The sequence below is a fragment of the Calidris pugnax genome, unplaced genomic scaffold, assembly GCF_001431845.1.
Source record: "Calidris pugnax isolate Ruff unplaced genomic scaffold, ASM143184v1 scaffold292, whole genome shotgun sequence".
NCBI lineage: Eukaryota > Metazoa > Chordata > Aves > Charadriiformes > Scolopacidae > Calidris > Calidris pugnax.
This window is the reverse complement of record NW_015091082.1, coordinates 608,190-626,159: the sequence shown is the minus strand read 5'-3', so window position 1 is coordinate 626,159 and position 17,970 is coordinate 608,190. Positions and strand designations below refer to the sequence as shown.

General features: G+C 47.5%; 1 protein-coding gene across 3 annotated transcripts in view; it reads right to left on the bottom strand.

Moving 5' to 3' along the window:
* NUP93 (nucleoporin 93kDa) overlaps window positions 1–17,970 on the bottom strand; it is an 85,960-nt gene that overhangs the window by 44,250 nt on the left and 23,740 nt on the right. Inside the window, exon 1 of one of the 3 annotated variants that reach the window (XM_014957393.1) lies at window positions 793–951. The exons of the other annotated variants lie outside the window; for them this stretch is intronic. The gene's annotated coding sequence lies outside the window, so the exon portion shown is untranslated. Of the gene's footprint in view, window positions 1–792; window positions 952–17,970 lie in introns of those variants that run through there. 3 annotated transcript variants of the gene reach the window in all.

Sequence of the window (17,970 nt, the reverse complement as noted above, 5' to 3'; positions counted from 1 at the left end):
TTATTTTCCTTCTCATCCCACATTTGAAATCCTTACTTCATAATAAAAGGAAAGAAAGTTTAGCGTGTCTCCTAAATAAATCATAAGTGTAGCAACGGAGGAAACAGAGTGGACTGGTATCTTTGCACCACAATGAAAACTAACAGAAAAATCATACAGTCAAGCAGCATCTTTGGGTTTTTTTTGTTTTGTTTAAAATACTCCCATAGACATTTTATAGCCTAGGGAAGAGGAAAAAAAAAACCAACAGGAATAAAGGCATTCGGAAAGTTCCGCTACTGCATTTCTGCTTAAAAGAAAAGCCCAGTCAGCAATGTCAAGGGGGTAAGGAACAAGGCAGCGGGATGAAAGCCCGAGCAGCCCTGGGCAGCCCCACCCAGCAGCGGCTCCAGCCAGGAATATTCCAAGGGAAAAGGCACAGACCTTCAGGTTTCCTTCTCTGCGAGCAAAGGAGGATTTCTCCCAAACTACCCACCTGTTCTCTGGAATTACTCACCTACACATCTCAACAACCTGCAGCAACAGCACAAAGACAAACCGCCACAGAAGACACCTGAAGGAAAACTCTCTCGTATCAAAGCAAGCTTTTTACCTTCATTTTATATATATATTTTTAAATACATACATTCCTACCTGTAGATCTCAGTACTGAGGAGTTACAAACCTGTCAATGCTGGCTGTGACTGCCACACTTCAGTTGCCTGGTATTCAGGCTTACACAGCTGGAATCTTTCTGTATTAAACGCTCAAGTTTTCTCGGCTTAAATAAAAATAAAAATAATAAAATCAAACCTGCAAGTCCTGAAATGGCTGAGACAGTCAAGAGTCCAGCAAGACAATAAGAAAGCAGCTGCTTGCCCCAGCTGAACACCACTGTCTGTAAAGCATCTATTTTTTTTTTTTATTTTTTTTTCCAGTGGTGCTTTATTCAAATTCTAGGGAAAGCATCAGTCTGAAACCAGTAACTGATGGGAGTAACAGTTTATAGGTTACAGAAGGATATTTTATTGTTAACGGACTGTACCATGTAGGAATTAGGAAGGGGTGAGGCGGTGGGGAGAGAGATGCTACTATGATTTATTTTTTTTTTCTTCCCCGAGCCACTGCAATTACTCTGATGTGAATTTTTGATGACTTCCGACATATTGCATGGTTAATAATCGTTTCAGCTGTCATGTTTGGTTAATGTGGAAAATGCATTTGCTGCATTGTGATGCAGCACTCCAGCCCCAGACTGTAACACCAGTTGTGAAGCTATTCCCTTAACCCGAGCTGCATGAATTTGCACATACCATGAGGCTGAAATAAATGGTAGTTTGATTTTTTTATACAGCAACGGAAAGCTTCTGCCATTTTAGACCTGCAGAGCCGTGGAAACAACTTGTACCGGCAGCTAATTTTACTGCATATTAATTGCTGTCAATATCCTTTAAAGGAGAGCTTTGATTCTCTATTGTTTTGCCGGGTTTGGTTATTTAGCAGTTAAAAGACTTAGATACTATTTACATTAAACATCGCTCTTTCTCGTGGCTTTGAGCAGGTTATTTCATCGTAAGCATCTATACCTCAGTGAAAACTGTCAGCACTACAGAAACGCAGCACTGTTATTCATATAGGCTTAGCCCAACTATTCCTGCTTCCCTATGATATTTACAAACGTGGTTTTTACATGTAACGTTGTCTTACAAATGATTGCACGAGGGGTTAAAAATATATATGTATTTATTTGCCGCTTGCAAACAAAAAGGATTTTATTGACAAAAAGTACCACTTCTTCACCTTACACTTCAACCATCAAACAAAAAAAAGTACAAGGATACGTAAAAATACTAACGTGCCTTTGGCTGTCACCAATAGAAAAACAAGGCTGGCAGCGGCCGTGCAATTACGAGAGGGGATGTAAAACAGCAGAGATGAAGCCATGCTAAGAGCCAGTCACCCCATGATTAAAGTCAGGCCAGTATATTCCAGCAGTCAGGTGATGGTGCCATCATTACAGTGCAGAAAAAGCCAGAGAAGAATCGAGAAACGGACCACCCCCATCTTAAAGAAAAAAATATAAAAAAAATAAAAAAAAAATTAGAAGCACCAAAGAAATCAGGAATGCATTTGCTGACAGGCAAAACGTCCCACCCTGAAGAAGCGTTTCCCACAAGGTGAGGGTGACAGTTACTTCCAGAGGTCCCAAGCTCCCATTTAACCCACGGTGCCACCACAGCTCCCGTCCCTCTGCAAACACACCGGCACCGCTGACGCTCCCAAATTCAAAGTTGCTTCTTTTTAAACCCCGGAACGGCAGCCCTGCTGCAATAGCACTGCATTTCACAGTTCAATCCTTTTACCAAAGGCACATCTTGTCTCTGCAAACACACAAAAATTAATCCAGACTTGGGACATCTACGTTTAATTTAATGAAGCCCAGAAAGCTATCAGGAGAGCGTTTTACTGTGCATTAACATCGACGTATCTGCAGAATCACCACCAATACCACCAATTCATTATTTCCACTTCTGTTTTAATTAAAACAACACTGCAGGGGTACCGGTTGGACACAAAGCACGAGTAAAAATGGTGCAGGATATTTCATATAGAGAAAAGAACGAGACTCTGAATTAACATCGTACTCTCTTGCGGGGGAGCAATTCCCATTAACAGCGTTACATCTGTAGAAGGTGCTCAGTGACTCAGGTGTGTCTACCCCAAAGGCATCACTGGGTGGAGTGGTCTCTTCAATACGGTGTATTTTGGCTTTGAAACTAGCCAAGTTGATCCTAAAGGTGATTTTCCTCAACCCACTGCAAGGAGCAAACGCTCCCTGCTCGTGCCCAGATGAACGCTGCACTGAACACCTGAATCCAGGTACACCAGGAGTCTCGTGAGTGGACAAGACAGGTCCAAATCCACTGATTTTCTTGGCTGCATCACAGAGAAAACCATCGGTCACGAACAGCTACGCTCATGAGTGGAGGCAAAGTCCCTTTTGGGAGAGGAGGGGTATACATTTGCAGGAATAATTTAACTCCTGCATCTCTGAGCATGGTGCCTGGCGGTGCCCCCGCGGCTGCACCTGCCTGGGTGACATGCCATGCACCTCACGCACATTTTTGGATGGCTTCATCCCCTGTTTTCCTCTCTTTACATGACCCACTAGTGGTGCAGAGCCAGGGGCACGGAGGATACATACAGCTCTTGCTTTCTGGCCAGGTAAATGTACCTGGAGGGACAGACGGCTCTTTGGGACAGGCTGTAGCCTCCTCGGGGGTTTTAGGAGTGTCAGGACCTGACAGGAGCTGCCAGCCACAACTTTAAAGACGCTGCTTTTACCAACAGACAGTCTCGTGTTATTTTCTGGCCGTGTAATGTTACTGCAGAAGCTACTCCCCACTGCAGAACGACGCATTACAGATCAGCACAGTTTAGATATATTTTTGTTTTCCGTATTGCATTACCAGCTCTCCGTACCGCAGGGAAAGCTCTCCCAGCGTGGCTCAGCGCAGCGCCGTCTCCCCTTACCTATGGATTTCTGGAAGCTTTGAGGGATACGAGCAGAAGCTCCTGGCCCCAAATGGCTGTTAGGATAAAGAGCTGGGAGCGGGAGCCCAGCTAAGATGTCGGAACCGCTCTCTGTTTCGCTGGCAATCAATTTGGTGGGGTGTTCAGTCACTCACGCATCAATCACTGCCGCGCTCAAACCGGAGCGTGGGAGGGGAAGGGAGACAACTACTGCTCTGGGCTGCTGGGCCACGGCACAGGAAAACCGTACAAGTTTTCCTTCCGAGTAGAAAGCATCGTATCCCCGAGAGAAGGGTGATGCAGAGATCACGCAGAAGCTGCTGGAATATGAACGTTCTCCTCTGTGTCAGGATCGCTCCCTCTCTCCATCTCTGGGTGCCCACAATGACCCCCTTCCCTCTTAGGTACCTCCTTCCCTCTTAGGTACAGCTGCACCTCTGGAGCGAAGGAGATTCCTTCACCCTGACTACAAAAATCAAAGATGCTATCACTCCTACCTTCAATTCAAGAAAAAAACACCCATAAAACATGCTCATTTACAGTCACTGTAATCTTTTCTCCCTGTCTTTCACAGTCCTGCACTGGGCAGGGAGAAGGGGAAGAACAGCATCCCTGGATCTGCTCCTGTATTAGCTCCTTTTTGAAGTCCTAGAGCTGTAACGCCTGCCACCGTGGGCGAGCGTTAGCCAGCAAAAGCAAGAGATATTGCTGGCAGTGAGTTAAAACAACCATAGGTAGCTCCTTCCCCCCCAGATCTTTTCTTCTCTGCTTAATCCAGTGCTGTGGCAGCAGCAAATACTGCACCGTCATACTGGGTCTGGAGCGTGCCTTAGAGCATTAGCTCCTTTCCTCTCCGCAGGGCTGGCAGGGTGATTATCCAGCATTAACGACACGCCAGGTCGCTTCAGAAAGGAGAGCTGGCATCCCCAGCACGCCTCCTCCTCGCTCTCCAGCGCCGCACACTCATCCTCTCCCCCCAGGGGGACACAGGAAGAGGAGCCGGAGGGGTCAGGAGTCCCGATTGAAGCAGGTCGCAGCGAAGAGGATAGGAAAAAAATCCAGGCGAACGCTTTCACATCCGTACGATTATATTCGAATATATTTGCATGCAAACAGCACCGAGCAAAAAGTCAGAGGGGCTGAGTGTATTATGATGCCGCCGGCCCAGCCAGCAGGGAATTTGGGCTCTGTGGCAAAGGGCTAGGAAAACGTGAGTTATCCTGAGTCAAAGCAAAAACTAGGACTGGGAAGCGACCAGCTCCAGTAACATCTAACACCATCAGCACAGAAAGCTGTCCTCTCGCAGGGGAAAAAAACCAAAAACCACAAACTCACTCGGACTGGGAGTCGCTGGCTTATTACAGAGCTCAAAGGAGACCCCAGTTTCAACACAGCTTTTTCTGGGGCTAAATTTGCACCAAACAAAAGGCAGGATGGGAGTGGGACGCACCTCCGACTGACTGAGGAGCACTGCTGCTCGTGAGCAGGCGGGTGGGGGTGAGGAGGGGGGGGAAAGGAAAAAAGACACAAATCCTGGAAAATGAGAAGAGCACCGGGGTCCCGAGCACTGGGAAAGCCCAGCCAAGCAGAGAGGATTAGCACCAACACTGGCAGCGCTGTTCCTGCCATCCGCACCCCGCACCCCAATTAATCAGCACAGAAAGCTGTCCTCTCGCAGGGGGAAAAAAAAAATACACCAACTCACTCGGACTGGGAGTCGCTGGCTTATTACAGAGCTCAAAGGAGACCCCAGTTTCAACACAGCTTTTTCTGGGGCTAAATTTGCACCAAACAAAAGGCAGGATGGGAGTGGGACGCACCTCCGACTGACTGAGGAGCACTGCTGCTCGTGAGCAGGCGGGTGGGGGCAAGGAGGGGGGGGAAAGGAAAAAAGACACAAATCCTGGAAAATGAGAAGAGCACCGGGGTCCCGAGCACTGGGAAAGCCCAGCCAAGCAGAGAGGATTAGCACCAACACTGGCAGCGCTGTTCCTGCCATCCGCACCCCGCACCCCAATTAACGCCGCCGTTTGTGGGGATGAATGGGGAACTCGCTCTCCATTCGGCAGTTTGACAGAGTGTCACTGAACTACCTCACGTCCGTATTTATCCAAGAGGCGAGAGCAGGAACCGGTTTTAATTAGAGCCTTTTTAACAAAGAGCGGAGGGTATTACCCATGCTCTCACCATCCAGCGATAATTGAGATGTAATCGTTTAAACAAAGCGCAACAAGTGTCCATTTACCCAGAGCCATTGTTAAATATCTACTAGGAGATTATTTTCAAAATTATAATGTGCCATGAATATGCAAACCGCTTTCCATCTTTAGCATTAAAAAGAATAATCACCTTTTTTATAAAAAAAAAAAAAAAACCACCCAGAAACCAAAAAAAACAACTGGAAGCCAAACAGCTATTTTGCAGCAGAATTTGAGGAGTGTTTTAAACATGCCAATGCTAATTTAAAAAGGGGGGTGGGGGGGAAGAAGTGATGGCTCCGCTTCTGGGCCATTAAACTCTGCCTGGAAAGCCCTCTTTTGTACAGCATTAGTGCTTGCTATAAATCTGCAATTATGCAGAGCACGTGTTAATTTTTAATTCAGAAGGCTAACCCCCCTTTGTATACCCGAGCCCTGAATGTCAGTCCCTCTCGCCCGTGACTGCAAGCATCGACAGGACCAAATTCAGGGCTCGGTGGTAGAAGCAGGCTCTCCCTGGGAGGTTACACGCCGTGCCTCCGAAAGCAACTCAACTCCCCAGGAAAATAGCTCTTTTATACAACTATCGCCTCGGCATCGTGGCAGGGAAAATCCTTTCAAATCCCAGAGCCTGTTAAACCAGAACCGTATGGTCACCGATACTCACACCTTCAGTTCACCATTCTCCTCTCCAGCTACTGCATTTTTTAATGCAATTTCACCAGAAGTCAAATTCCCACGTCCCTCAAATTCCCAAGCACGGGGAAGGGCAGGAGGAGGAAGTTGCCCTGATGCTACCCGGAGTTAATGATTGCAACCAATAAGCCCATCTTTCATCTCTTCTGACTCCTCCTGATGCCTGCAACCCACGGAGGGACCTGACTTAAGAGCAGGCTTTGACACAGTCCAGCAATGAATTATTAACTCTGTCGGAAGCCGCAAAGCATCAGGTGGGCGAGCGTTAGCCAGCAAAAGCAAGAGATATTGCTGGCAGTGAGTTAAAACAACCATAGGTAGCTCCTTCCCCCCCAGATCTTTTCTTCTCTGCTTAATCCAGTGCTGTGGCAGCAGCAAATACTGCACCGTCATACTGGGTCTGGAGCGTGCCTTAGAGCATTAGCTCCTTTCCTCTCCGCAGGGCTGGCAGGGTGATTATCCAGCATTAACGACACGCCAGGTCGCTTCAGAAAGGAGAGCTGGCATCCCCAGCACGCCTCCTCCTCGCTCTCCAGCGCCGCACACTCATCCTCTCCCCCCAGGGGGACACAGGAAGAGGAGCCGGAGGGGTCAGGAGTCCCGATTGAAGCAGGTCGCAGCAAAGAGGATAGGAAAAAAATCCAGGCGAACGCTTTCACATCCGTACGATTATATTCGAATATATTTGCATGCAAACAGCACCGAGCAAAAAGTCAGAGGGGCTGAGTGTATTATGATGCCGCTGGCCCAGCCAGCAGGGAATTTGGGCTCTGTGGCAAAGGGCTAGGAAAACGTGAGTTATCCTGAGTCAAAGCAAAAACTAGGACTGGGAAGCGACCAGCTCCAGTAACATCTAACACCATCAGCACAGAAAGCTGTCCTCTCGCAGGGGAAAAAAACCAAAAACCACAAACTCACTCGGACTGGGAGTCGCTGGCTTATTACAGAGCTCAAAGGAGACCCCAGTTTCAACACAGCTTTTTCTGGGGCTAAATTTGCACCAAACAAAAGGCAGGATGGGAGTGGGACGCACCTCCGACTGACTGAGGAGCACTGCTGCTCGTGAGCAGGCGGGTGGGGGTGAGGAGGGGGGGGAAAGGAAAAAAGACACAAATCCTGGAAAATGAGAAGAGCACCGGGGTCCCGAGCACTGGGAAAGCCCAGCCAAGCAGAGAGGATTAGCACCAACACTGGCAGCGCTGTTCCTGCCATCCGCACCCCGCACCCCAATTAACGCCGCCGTTTGTGGGGATGAATGGGGAGCTTGCTCTCCATTCGGCAGTTTGACAGTGTCACTGAACTACCTCACGTCCATATTTATCCAAGAGGCGAGAGCAGGAACCGGTTTTAATTAGAGCCTTTTTAACAAAGAGCGGAGGGTATTACCCATGCTCTCACCATCCAGCGATAATTGAGATGTAATCGTTTAAACAAAGCGCAACAAGTGTCCATTTACCCAGAGCCATTGTTAAATATCTACTAGGAGATTATTTTCAAAATTATAATGTGCCATGAATAGTTTTAAAAAAAAAAAAAAAAAACCACCCAGAAACCAAAAAACACAACTGGAAGCCAAACAGCTATTTTGCAGCAGAATTTGAGGAGTGTTTTAAACATGCCAATGCTAATTTAAAAAGGGGGGTGGGGGGGAAGAAGTGATGGCTCCGCTTCTGGGCCATTAAACTCTGCCTGGAAAGCCCTCTTTTGTACAGCATTAGTGCTTGCTATAAATCTGCAATTATGCAGAGCACGTGTTAATTTTTAATTCAGAAGGCTAACCCCCCTTTGTATACCCGAGCCCTGAATGTCAGTCCCTCTCGCCCGTGACTGCAAGCATCGACAGGACCAAATTCAGGGCTCGGTGGTAGAAGCAGGCTCTCCCTGGGAGGTTACACGCCGTGCCTCCGAAAGCAACTCAACTCCCCAGGAAAATAGCTCTTTTATACAACTATCGCCTCGGCATCGTGGCAGGGAAAATCCTTTCAAATCCCAGAGCCTGTTAAACCAGAACCGTATGGTCACCGATACTCACACCTTCAGTTCACCATTCTCCTCTCCAGCTACTGCATTTTTTAATGCAATTTCACCAGAAGTCAAATTCCCACGTCCCTCAAATTCCCAAGCACGGGGAAGGGCAGGAGGAGGAAGTTGCCCTGATGCTACCCGGAGTTAATGATTGCAACCAATAAGCCCATCTTTCATCTCTTCTGACTCCTCCTGATGCCTGCAACCCACGGAGGGACCTGACTTAAGAGCAGGCTTTGACACAGTCCAGCAATGAATTATTAACTCTGTCGGAAGCCGCAAAGCATCAGCTAGTAGAAATCATGATCCTCCTACGATGATTAACCAGAATGCAATTAGCAATGCCCCTGCTTCTCGCAAAACATCTCCAAATTCTGCATTGCATGAGGCCCCAAATGCAGCGTGCAGGCACACACGCTCACAAACTCAAAAGCAGAAACAATTCTGTGCTTTTAGCGTGGTTTTTTTCCCCGTCAGGATTATATTATCAGTTGCGAATGGTCTGAGAAGAGAAAACTCTGCCCCCCCCCCCGCGTTACAGCAATGACACAGGGACTCGCATCACTGCAAGAAGAGTCTCATGTGCAGAATCAAGCCCGTGGTCTTAATTTCCCCAGCAATTGAATCCACGCATTCACAGAAACCTGCCAGTGCTTTCAGAACCATCCTTTAGACGTTACATCACGTGGCAGAGGCTGTTTCCAGCCCAGGGCCCAGGTGGGCACATCCAGAATCACAGAATGACATGGGGCTGGAAGGGACCTCTGGAGATCATCTCCTCCAACCCCCTGCCAAAGCAGGGCCACCCAGAGCAGGTCCCACAGGAACGTGTCCAGGGCAGCCTCTGCCAGGGCTCTGCCATCCTCACAGCAAAGAACTTCCTCCTCAGGTTTAGGTGGAACTTCTAACATTCAAGTTGGTGCCCATTTCCTCTTGTCTTGTCCCTGGGCACCACTGGAAAAAGACCGGCCCCATCCTCCTGACACCCTCCCTTTAAGTATTTATAAGCATTGATCAGATCCCCCCTCAGCCTTCTCTTCTCCAGACTAAAAAGACCCAAGTCCCTCAGCCTCTCCTCGGAAGGGAGATGCTCCAGGCCCCAAATCATCTCTGTAGCCTCTGCTGTCCCCTCTCCAGCAGTTCCCTGTCCTTCTGGAACTGGGGAGCCCAGAACTGGTCCCAGTGCTCCAGATGGGGCCTCCCCAGGGCAGAGCAGAGGGGCAGGATGACCTCCCTCCACCTGCTGCTCACACTCTTCCTGATGCCCCCCAGGATGCCATTGGCCTTCTTGGCCACAAGGGCCCATTGCTGGCTCATGGTCACCCTATTGTCCACCAGGACTCCCAGGTCTTTCTCCTCAGAGCTGCTCTCCAGCAGGTCACCCCCACCCTGTCCTGGTGCAGGGGGTTATTCCTCCCCAGGTGCAGCACCCTACACTTGCCTTTGTTGAAGTTCATCAGGTTCCTCTGCCCAACTCTCCAGCCTGTCCAGGTCTCACTGGATGGCAGTCCATGTAAGGAGCTGTGGCTCCCAGTTTGCTCGCCAACAGTGGAGAGACAGAGGCTTTCAGCCCTTACTATGACAAGTGCTGCCCAAAATGGTGTCCCTGGTGGGGTGGAGGCCACCCTGGAAGGTGTAGGCCTCTGGACTACACCTGCAGAAAGAACGACTTGCTCAGCTCCCTGCCAAAGGAATCCAGACAGCTCCCTGTATTAAAGCAAAACGTGCCAAGAGGCAACAAACACCAGCGATGGACCTAAGAAGAGCTGCGGAATCCTAGGATGCATGGGGATGTCTGCTTGGGATGGGATAACAAGCAGTTCCACAATTAGCGGCGAAGAGGCATGGTGACGACAGCATTTTACGTTTTCCTTAGCAAAAGAGCTAAATTTGTGCTTTTCCTTTAACTACAGCTGCCAGCTCTGAAGAAAGTGGCACTAGAAGTACTGGCCTGCATGGGAAACGAACACCCAGGAGCAGGGTGGTTAGAAGCAAGCCCAGCGGTGCACGCCTGATGTCTCAAACCATCCTGGGATTTTCCATAGCGAAAGTACAACCCAAACCAGTATTGGCATCTGGGCAGGCGTAATTAGAAGTCAGGTCTACTCTCTTCAGGTCTTTATACTGTGCTCATTACATTCATACCCCAGTGCCTTCCGGTCCTGCATTAAGTGACATGACTAACGTCTGTCACATGTTGTTTGTTCTCCTCTGCCTCTCCTGGGGGAGTGGGAACGCAGCATCCGAGGGGATCACGGCACAGCCAACACCTGGGAAGGGAGATTCCTCCAGCCCTGGCTCAGCCTCCTCACCCACAGCACATGCTGGCCATGCCTGCTTCGTTAACAGCTTCATATTAGCATCACCACCACAATAATTAAGAAGCTGTACCTATTAAAAGATGGGTTAGCACGAAGTGTGTCCCCCCCACCCTGTAATGTTTCTTCACAGGATTGACAGAATTGCAAGAAAAACAACAACAACAACAAAATCTGTCCTTTGCAGACTGAATCGAGTAATTTGGAGTTTTATCACTTCATTTCTCTGCCTCACTCTCCTTCCCTTGTCATCTTACACTAGACAATATTGAGGAAATAAAAGTGTCCATCTCTTGAGTTTGACTACAAAGGAAGACAAAGGCATGAACAGCTTATCCTGCCCTTAAATCCCTTCCAACACACACCACATCATAAAGATAGAGAGTTTTCACCTGGACCATCAAAACTAGAAGATTGAAGTCAGTGATTGTATTTCTTTGGTGTTCACATGCCTTTCACCTTTCCCAGTGATCCCCCACCTGGACATCTCTATCCTTTTTATGTTTGGCATCACCTTGCTTCTGAGTTATCACCCCGTAATTCTTTGCAAAGACACTTGTGAGCATTGAGATAGCTTGAGAACGGGAAGGGCTGGAAGGAAAAGAACAGGGAGGGATCAAATCTTAGAGCTCAATCAAGACGATAAACACACAACGCTACATGTGTTAAGGTCAGGTAGCTGTGATGAGGCAGTCGCTTCTAGCAGATGCAAAGGAGAAAGATCAAACTGAAGAATATAAACTTGGTAGAGATTTGGAAGGAAGGAGCTGCATGGGAGGAGGACCCTCACACCACCACCTTCTCCCCATTTGTCCAGCCAAACCCTCCAAAACTGAAGGTAACATAAGCCCACGGAAAACCAAGTTCCAAACTGTTGGATTAGAAGAGAAGCAAGGACTCATTCAAGGCGAGCGAGGGGAATACACGTCGCTTTCATTTATGCCATGTGCATAGCCATACAAAACAGGGATTAGTCTCTCACAAAAAATAAAGAACAACCTTTTCAAGTGTACAGATAAAGAGACTCTCAGGAAGGGACAGAGGCTGACTCGGAAAAGTATTAAAAGGACAAAGTGACTTTCAAATGAAGGTCGCTAGTTCAAACACAAGCTAGATCAGTAGTGGCCAAGACTAAAGCATCTAAAGACTGATCAGCGCTTTAAATAAAAACGTGTTATTAATCTTCCTTCAGCATCTGAAGGGAGCATCTTCTGTCCATATTGCGGGTTCACTGCACAAAGTGGCACAGAGTTTACCTTCCGTCCCGGCCCTGCAGAAACAGCCAAGGCTTTGGTGGGCAGACCCACCAAATATCATTTCTCCTTTTTCCCAGTGCTGACTGGAAGATGCCCCAGTTACCACTGGAGATCTCAGCACCGAGATGCCTGGCTGCAGAAGATCCTCCCAGAAGATGCCCAAAGAGGGAGGACAGGATTCCAAGCCATACATTTCCCTAATGAAAAGCAACAGACACACAATATTTAGCACTCAGGAGGTGCATTCAGTAATGAATCTGCTTTAACTTTGGTTCTCAAAGCAAAACTTAGGTGTCTCCCATCATCCCACTGAAACCCAGGGAAGCAACTGCCTTCTCTCTGCTACTGGGCACAATTACCCAGGCTGCAGATGTGTTCACTTGGAGTTTGGGTCAAACCACTCTCCGAATACTACTCGTGAAGCAAACACTTCCTTGTGAACCAGCAGCTTCTGTAGCATGGTGATGATAAAACACACCGACGCATATTTTTATATAAAAATATTGGTTGCTACTCAATGATGATGTAAGCTATTATTTACATGCTATTACTAAACTAGAGTCTTGCAAATAACGTTAATTTCTGTGTATATTTACTGGAAGTAAGAACATGCTGGAGGCAAAGATAATGAATACTTGATTTTCTTTTTAAAGAAAACTTTATTAACATTTGCTCCAAACAAGATCTTCCAGCTGCTGAAGTTTAATACTACCCAAAATGCATTTTCTCTAGGGTCCTCCATTATCAGCAAGGGTCCTTCTCGCACATCCCCATGTTCTTTCAACAGCTTCTCTTTGCTATCTAATTTGAGAGCCTTAGGTGTTAAGCGTTCGAGGAATGCAATCAAATCCTGCCCCTTCCAGTCCTACTGGGACACCTATTAATTCACCCTCCTGTAGAGAGGGAGTTTATCATCTCTTGCAATTGCTAGTATCTAAAAAAGTGGAACAGGGCAACTTAAATTGGCATTGCAATTATTTAAAGTCTATAAATAGTTGTTGCCACAGTGTAAATTAAATCGCTATACGGTAATGTTCTTTCTTTTCTACCACTTAAAGCTAAACCCTGATGAAGCAGAGCCCATGCCATACAAGAGACCATGGGAAGTGAATCCGAGCTGTTAGAAATCTTGTTGTACTCCACACAAAGATGAGCTGAAAATCTGAAGTAGCTTGTTAGGCTCTCTCGTTCTCACTTAGTACGAAAGAAAAGAGACTCATTTCCAAATTGCTTCATCGTCTGTCACCCAAACTCAAAATATTTAAAAGTCACCATAAAATTTCACAGACCAGCCACAGTAATTGAATGGATATGAACTGCATAGGAAAAAAAAAAAAAAATCAGAAAGTTTTTCTCCAGCACCTTTCTGTGTTTTGGAAAGACAGAGGAGCAATGGCTGCCTTTGCAGACTACTGAAACAGGGGAATGCAGAAGGTCAGATGGGTGGGGAAACAAACACAAAACCCAAAATATTCCATGGCAGGAAAAAAATGAAGTCAATTTTAACACAACTAGCAGCACAAGCTTCATTTGGGTAATTGTACCACTCACACTGGTACTTGCTTCAGAGATGGAGCAACTGCTACTACTTCCCAGTGAGAGAAAACCAGCTATTTTTTTGGCAGAAGTATCATACTAATTTCTTTTAAAAAGGTAAACTAACAGGCAATAACCTTACCTTACAAAATCTTATTATTTAATGGAAAGCTGAAATGACACAAAGGGACTGCAGCAAGTCTTGGCTACAAGTCTGAGTGAGAAGGATTAAATAAAATTCAGGACAGTAGCCAGAGGGCAAACTCTTGGCTCCTCAACTTTCACCAAGTGTTTCCCCTCATGTTTGGTAGAGCAGAAAGCTCTTTCAGTCTCCCTTAATTTCCAGTACTTGTTTCTAGCTGTAATGAAATCTTTGGCTTTGTGTAATTATTATTCTTCATGGCAGGGTGTAACTAACAGCAATACAATGTGACATAACCAGATAGCCCATAACCCGTCATTTTCCTCCAGAAGTGTGTTGGTGTCACCACCCAAAACCAGAGATGAGCAATAGCATCAGGCCTTCCGTACTTCATCTCTTCAAAACCTGAGGCAGGCTTTTCGATGAGGAAGAAGGTCATCCAGTTTGTAGCAAGGACCAAATGGAGCATGTGCCATCAAACACAACAGGGAACTGAGGGCAGGGAAGAGACAGCCAGCCCAGCCTCACAGCCGAGAGGAATTACCAGGTGACATCAGGGATGTTCTTTAGGGGCAGCCCTACTCCCACGCAACACGCCTGTGAAGCCATAGGAACAAAACTTTCCGGGAGAAAAAAAAACAATGACTGGTTTTAAACTAATAAATTGAAGAGTCAGTATTATTACTCTGCATCCCTGGATGTCTATCAGCAGCTCAGCGAGCACTGGGCATCTCAAAGATAAAAAGTGGAAAATTTTATGAGGCACAAACCTCCAAACATGAAGATTCCTGCCTGCCACCTCCCCTCTTCTATTGCAGCACCTCCTGCTTCAAAGGTTCATTTAGAATCACATAATGGTTAGAGTTGGAAGGGACCTTAGAGATCATCGAGTTCCAACCCCCTGCCCTGGGCAGGGACACCTCCCACCACACCAGGTTGCTCCAAGCCCCCTCCAACCTGCCCTTGAACCCCTCCAGGGATGGGGCAGCCACAGCTTCTCTGGCCAACCTGGGCCAGGCTCTCACCACCCTCCCACCAAACAAGTTCTTCCCCACAGCTCATCTCAATCTCCCCTCTCCCAATGTAAAACCGTTCCCCCTTGGCCTGTCACTGCACTCCCTGACAAAGAGTCCCTCCCCAGCTCTCCTGGAGCTCCTTCAGATATTGGGAGGCTGCTCTAAGGTCCCCCCGGAGCCTTCTCTTCTCCAGGCTGACCAACCCCAGCTCTCTCAGCCTGTCTCCATCCCTCTGAGCATCTTCCTGGCCCTCCGCTGGACCCCTTCCAACAGGTCCATGTCCTTCCTTGCTGAGGACTCCAGAGCTGGACACAGGACTCCAGGTGGGGTCTCACGAGCACAGAGCAGAGGGGCAGAATCACCTCCCGTGACCTGCTGGCCACACTTCTCTTGATGTAGCCCAGGATGGGGTTGGCTTTCTGGGCTGCCAGCGCGCACTGCTGGCTTGTGTTGAGCTCCTCATTTCAGTACATAAAGGTTAACAAATACAAAAAAAGCCACCCAAGGAAACTCAAGACTTGTCTATTTTTTTATTATTATTATTTTTTTAAATCCAAACCACATTAGTACTTTTGGATAGCCAAATTATATTATAAAATGCAGGATTTCAACACTCTGGCACCAAGCCCACATTTTAATGGACATTCAAACACTAAACTAAGGAAATGGTCATGCATTAAGCCTACCAATAAGTCAACAATCAATACTTCAGTATTACAGTAAAAATTCAATGCACCCTTTATAACTGCCTCTGGCCTCATCTTTCTTTGTCAAGCTCAGCTCTAAATAAATAATAATAATACTAAAAAAAAAGTCTTGAAGCAAAAAATGAAGTACATATTACTTCACAGCCACCAAACATTTTTCTTAAAGTCTAGACCTAATTTGCCCTCTGGACCACACAGGGTTTTTTTCAGCTGTGTACTGACAGGACAGAAAAGTCAGGAACAAAAAGGACAGAAGTTCAGACACAAAATTAATCAAGCAGGTCAGTAGGTAAGAGCAGCAAAATAAAGAAACCTCACACAGCTAAGCCCCAAGCAACTGCCATTAGGAGTCCAGTTCCAACTTTATCTCCAAAAAGCATCTCAGTCAAAAGAAAACAAAAAAGAATTGCATCAAAGCATCCTAGCATTTGGGTTTTAATCCAATTCATAGATTTTAATTGCCTGCACAGCATCAGTCCTGCATGTCCCCTTCTCAACACATTCTATCAGTTTGATCAAATGAAGCCAAAGGCAGGTTCTGCAGAGGAGAAGACCGGGACACCCTCTACAAAGTGTGAGCACCAGGCACTGCTGCTCTGCAATAGAACAAATGCTTTAAAATTCAGTTAACTCTGGCTTCCCATCCTGAGCCACGGCCATAATGCCGAGCCCCTGCTTTGTTTGGGAAGAGTGGAAAAACCCCAGGGCTTATGGCCATTTGGAGCAGCTGTGTATGTCCACAGAAAGGTTCAGGGTAAGCCTGTTTTTTGGGCAGAAGTGGTGGCAGCCATGAAACCTGAATGTAAAAACAGGAGGACAAAACCAATCAAATTGATCATTTTTATCTCCACAGCCTAGTAAGCTCAGTACTGAAATGGAACTTCATCATGGAACGGTTAAGCTGGCGTAATAGCTTGGGTAAACAAGCCAGCTGAATTCTCCATTTTCTTCTTGGAGTCTGCAAATACACAGAGGGAAACAGAGAATGATTGTTTCAGAAATCCCTCTACAGATCCCTGACGTTTATTTGCTAAAACTATCTTGCATCCCTGGGGTTTCAGCTATAAACAAGCGTACGGCGAGGCTGGGAAGCCGGAAAGCCTTTTTGCTCCTGTTTTGAAGCTGGGACATCTGCACCTTGAGGTTGAGCTCTGCCAAAGGACCCAACGCTGCGAGCCCAGCAGCCGAGGGACAGGAATACATGAGTCTTCACAGACCACAGAGAAGATGACGGGTGCATGGTCCAAGCTCAGCAGTTGGGTACGTGTCCCGCAATAGGTTTGATCATTCGGTTTTACTACTTCATCTCACTCTCTACAATCAGGCACGTTCTACGTAATGCATCTCAAGTGACAGTCACCGCAGTACAAAACAGGGCTGCAGCAAATGATTATGCTTGAGTCCTCAGCACGGGAAGGACATGGACCTGTTGGAGTGGGGCCAGAGGAGGCCACGGAGATGCTGGGAGGGCTGGAGCCCCTCTGCTGGGAGGGGGGGCTGAGAGAGTTGGGGGGTTCAGCCTGGAGAAGAGAAGGCTCCGGGGAGACCTTCCAGCCCCTTCCAGTCCCTAAAGAAGGGGGGCTCCAGGAAAGCTGGGGAGGGACTCTGGATCAGGGAGGGGAGCCCTAGGAGGAGGGGGAAGGGTTGGACACTGAAAGAGGGGAGATGGAGCTGAGATGTGGGGAAGAACTTGCTTGGTGGGAGGGTGGTGAGAGCCTGGCCCAGGTTGGCCAGAGAAGCTGTGGCTGCCCCATCCCTGGAGGGGTTCAAGGGCAGGTTGGAGGGGGCTTGGAGCAACCTGGTGTGGTGGGAGGTGTCCCTGCCCAGGGCAGGGGGCGGCACTGGATGGTCTTCAAGTTCTCTTCCAACCCAAACCATCCTATGATTCTATGTTGGGATTCTATATTGGGCAGTAGCTGTACCCACTCAGGTTTTAGTCTCCGAGTCTAATCATCTGCTGGTTTAATCAATGTGGTTTTGCACGGCCACAGTTCCAGCTCAGGGCAGCACTAACAGCGGCCTTATCATATTTGCAACTCAGAGAAGATGAAGATCTCCAGCCCAAACTGGTGAGAACCACTGGAGGTGTCTTTACGATAAAAGGGTGGTTTCAGCAGAGCTGCAAGTAGACGGTGTTCGCAGCACGGCTTCAGTTTCTGGTTTCAGGTGGGGAGAGGAGCTCTGCTGACAGTCACTGTCCCACAGGGGTAGCCAAGGGCTCTGCTTCTCTATTCACGGAGAGAAACAACCTTATTTTTCACAAGGTCTGGTATCCGAGCAAGGGAAGGTGGAGGCCAGTGAAGTGCCGTTGAATACTGATCAGGACTGTGAGCAATAAGGAGGTCGGAGGAAATAGTAAAAAGGAAAACACCCCTATAAACTTCCACTACAGAATCTCACAGTCTTGCGAGAGCCAGTGGTAAAGGCAACTTTTATTTCTGAAGTGGAGAAACTGATGCACGGGAAGGTATTCCTTGAACTCGAAGTCAAGCATGAAAATCATGACAAGAATTGGATCAAACTCCAGCTTTCCCCATTTCCTGGGCTGAAAAACAGCTGCCGC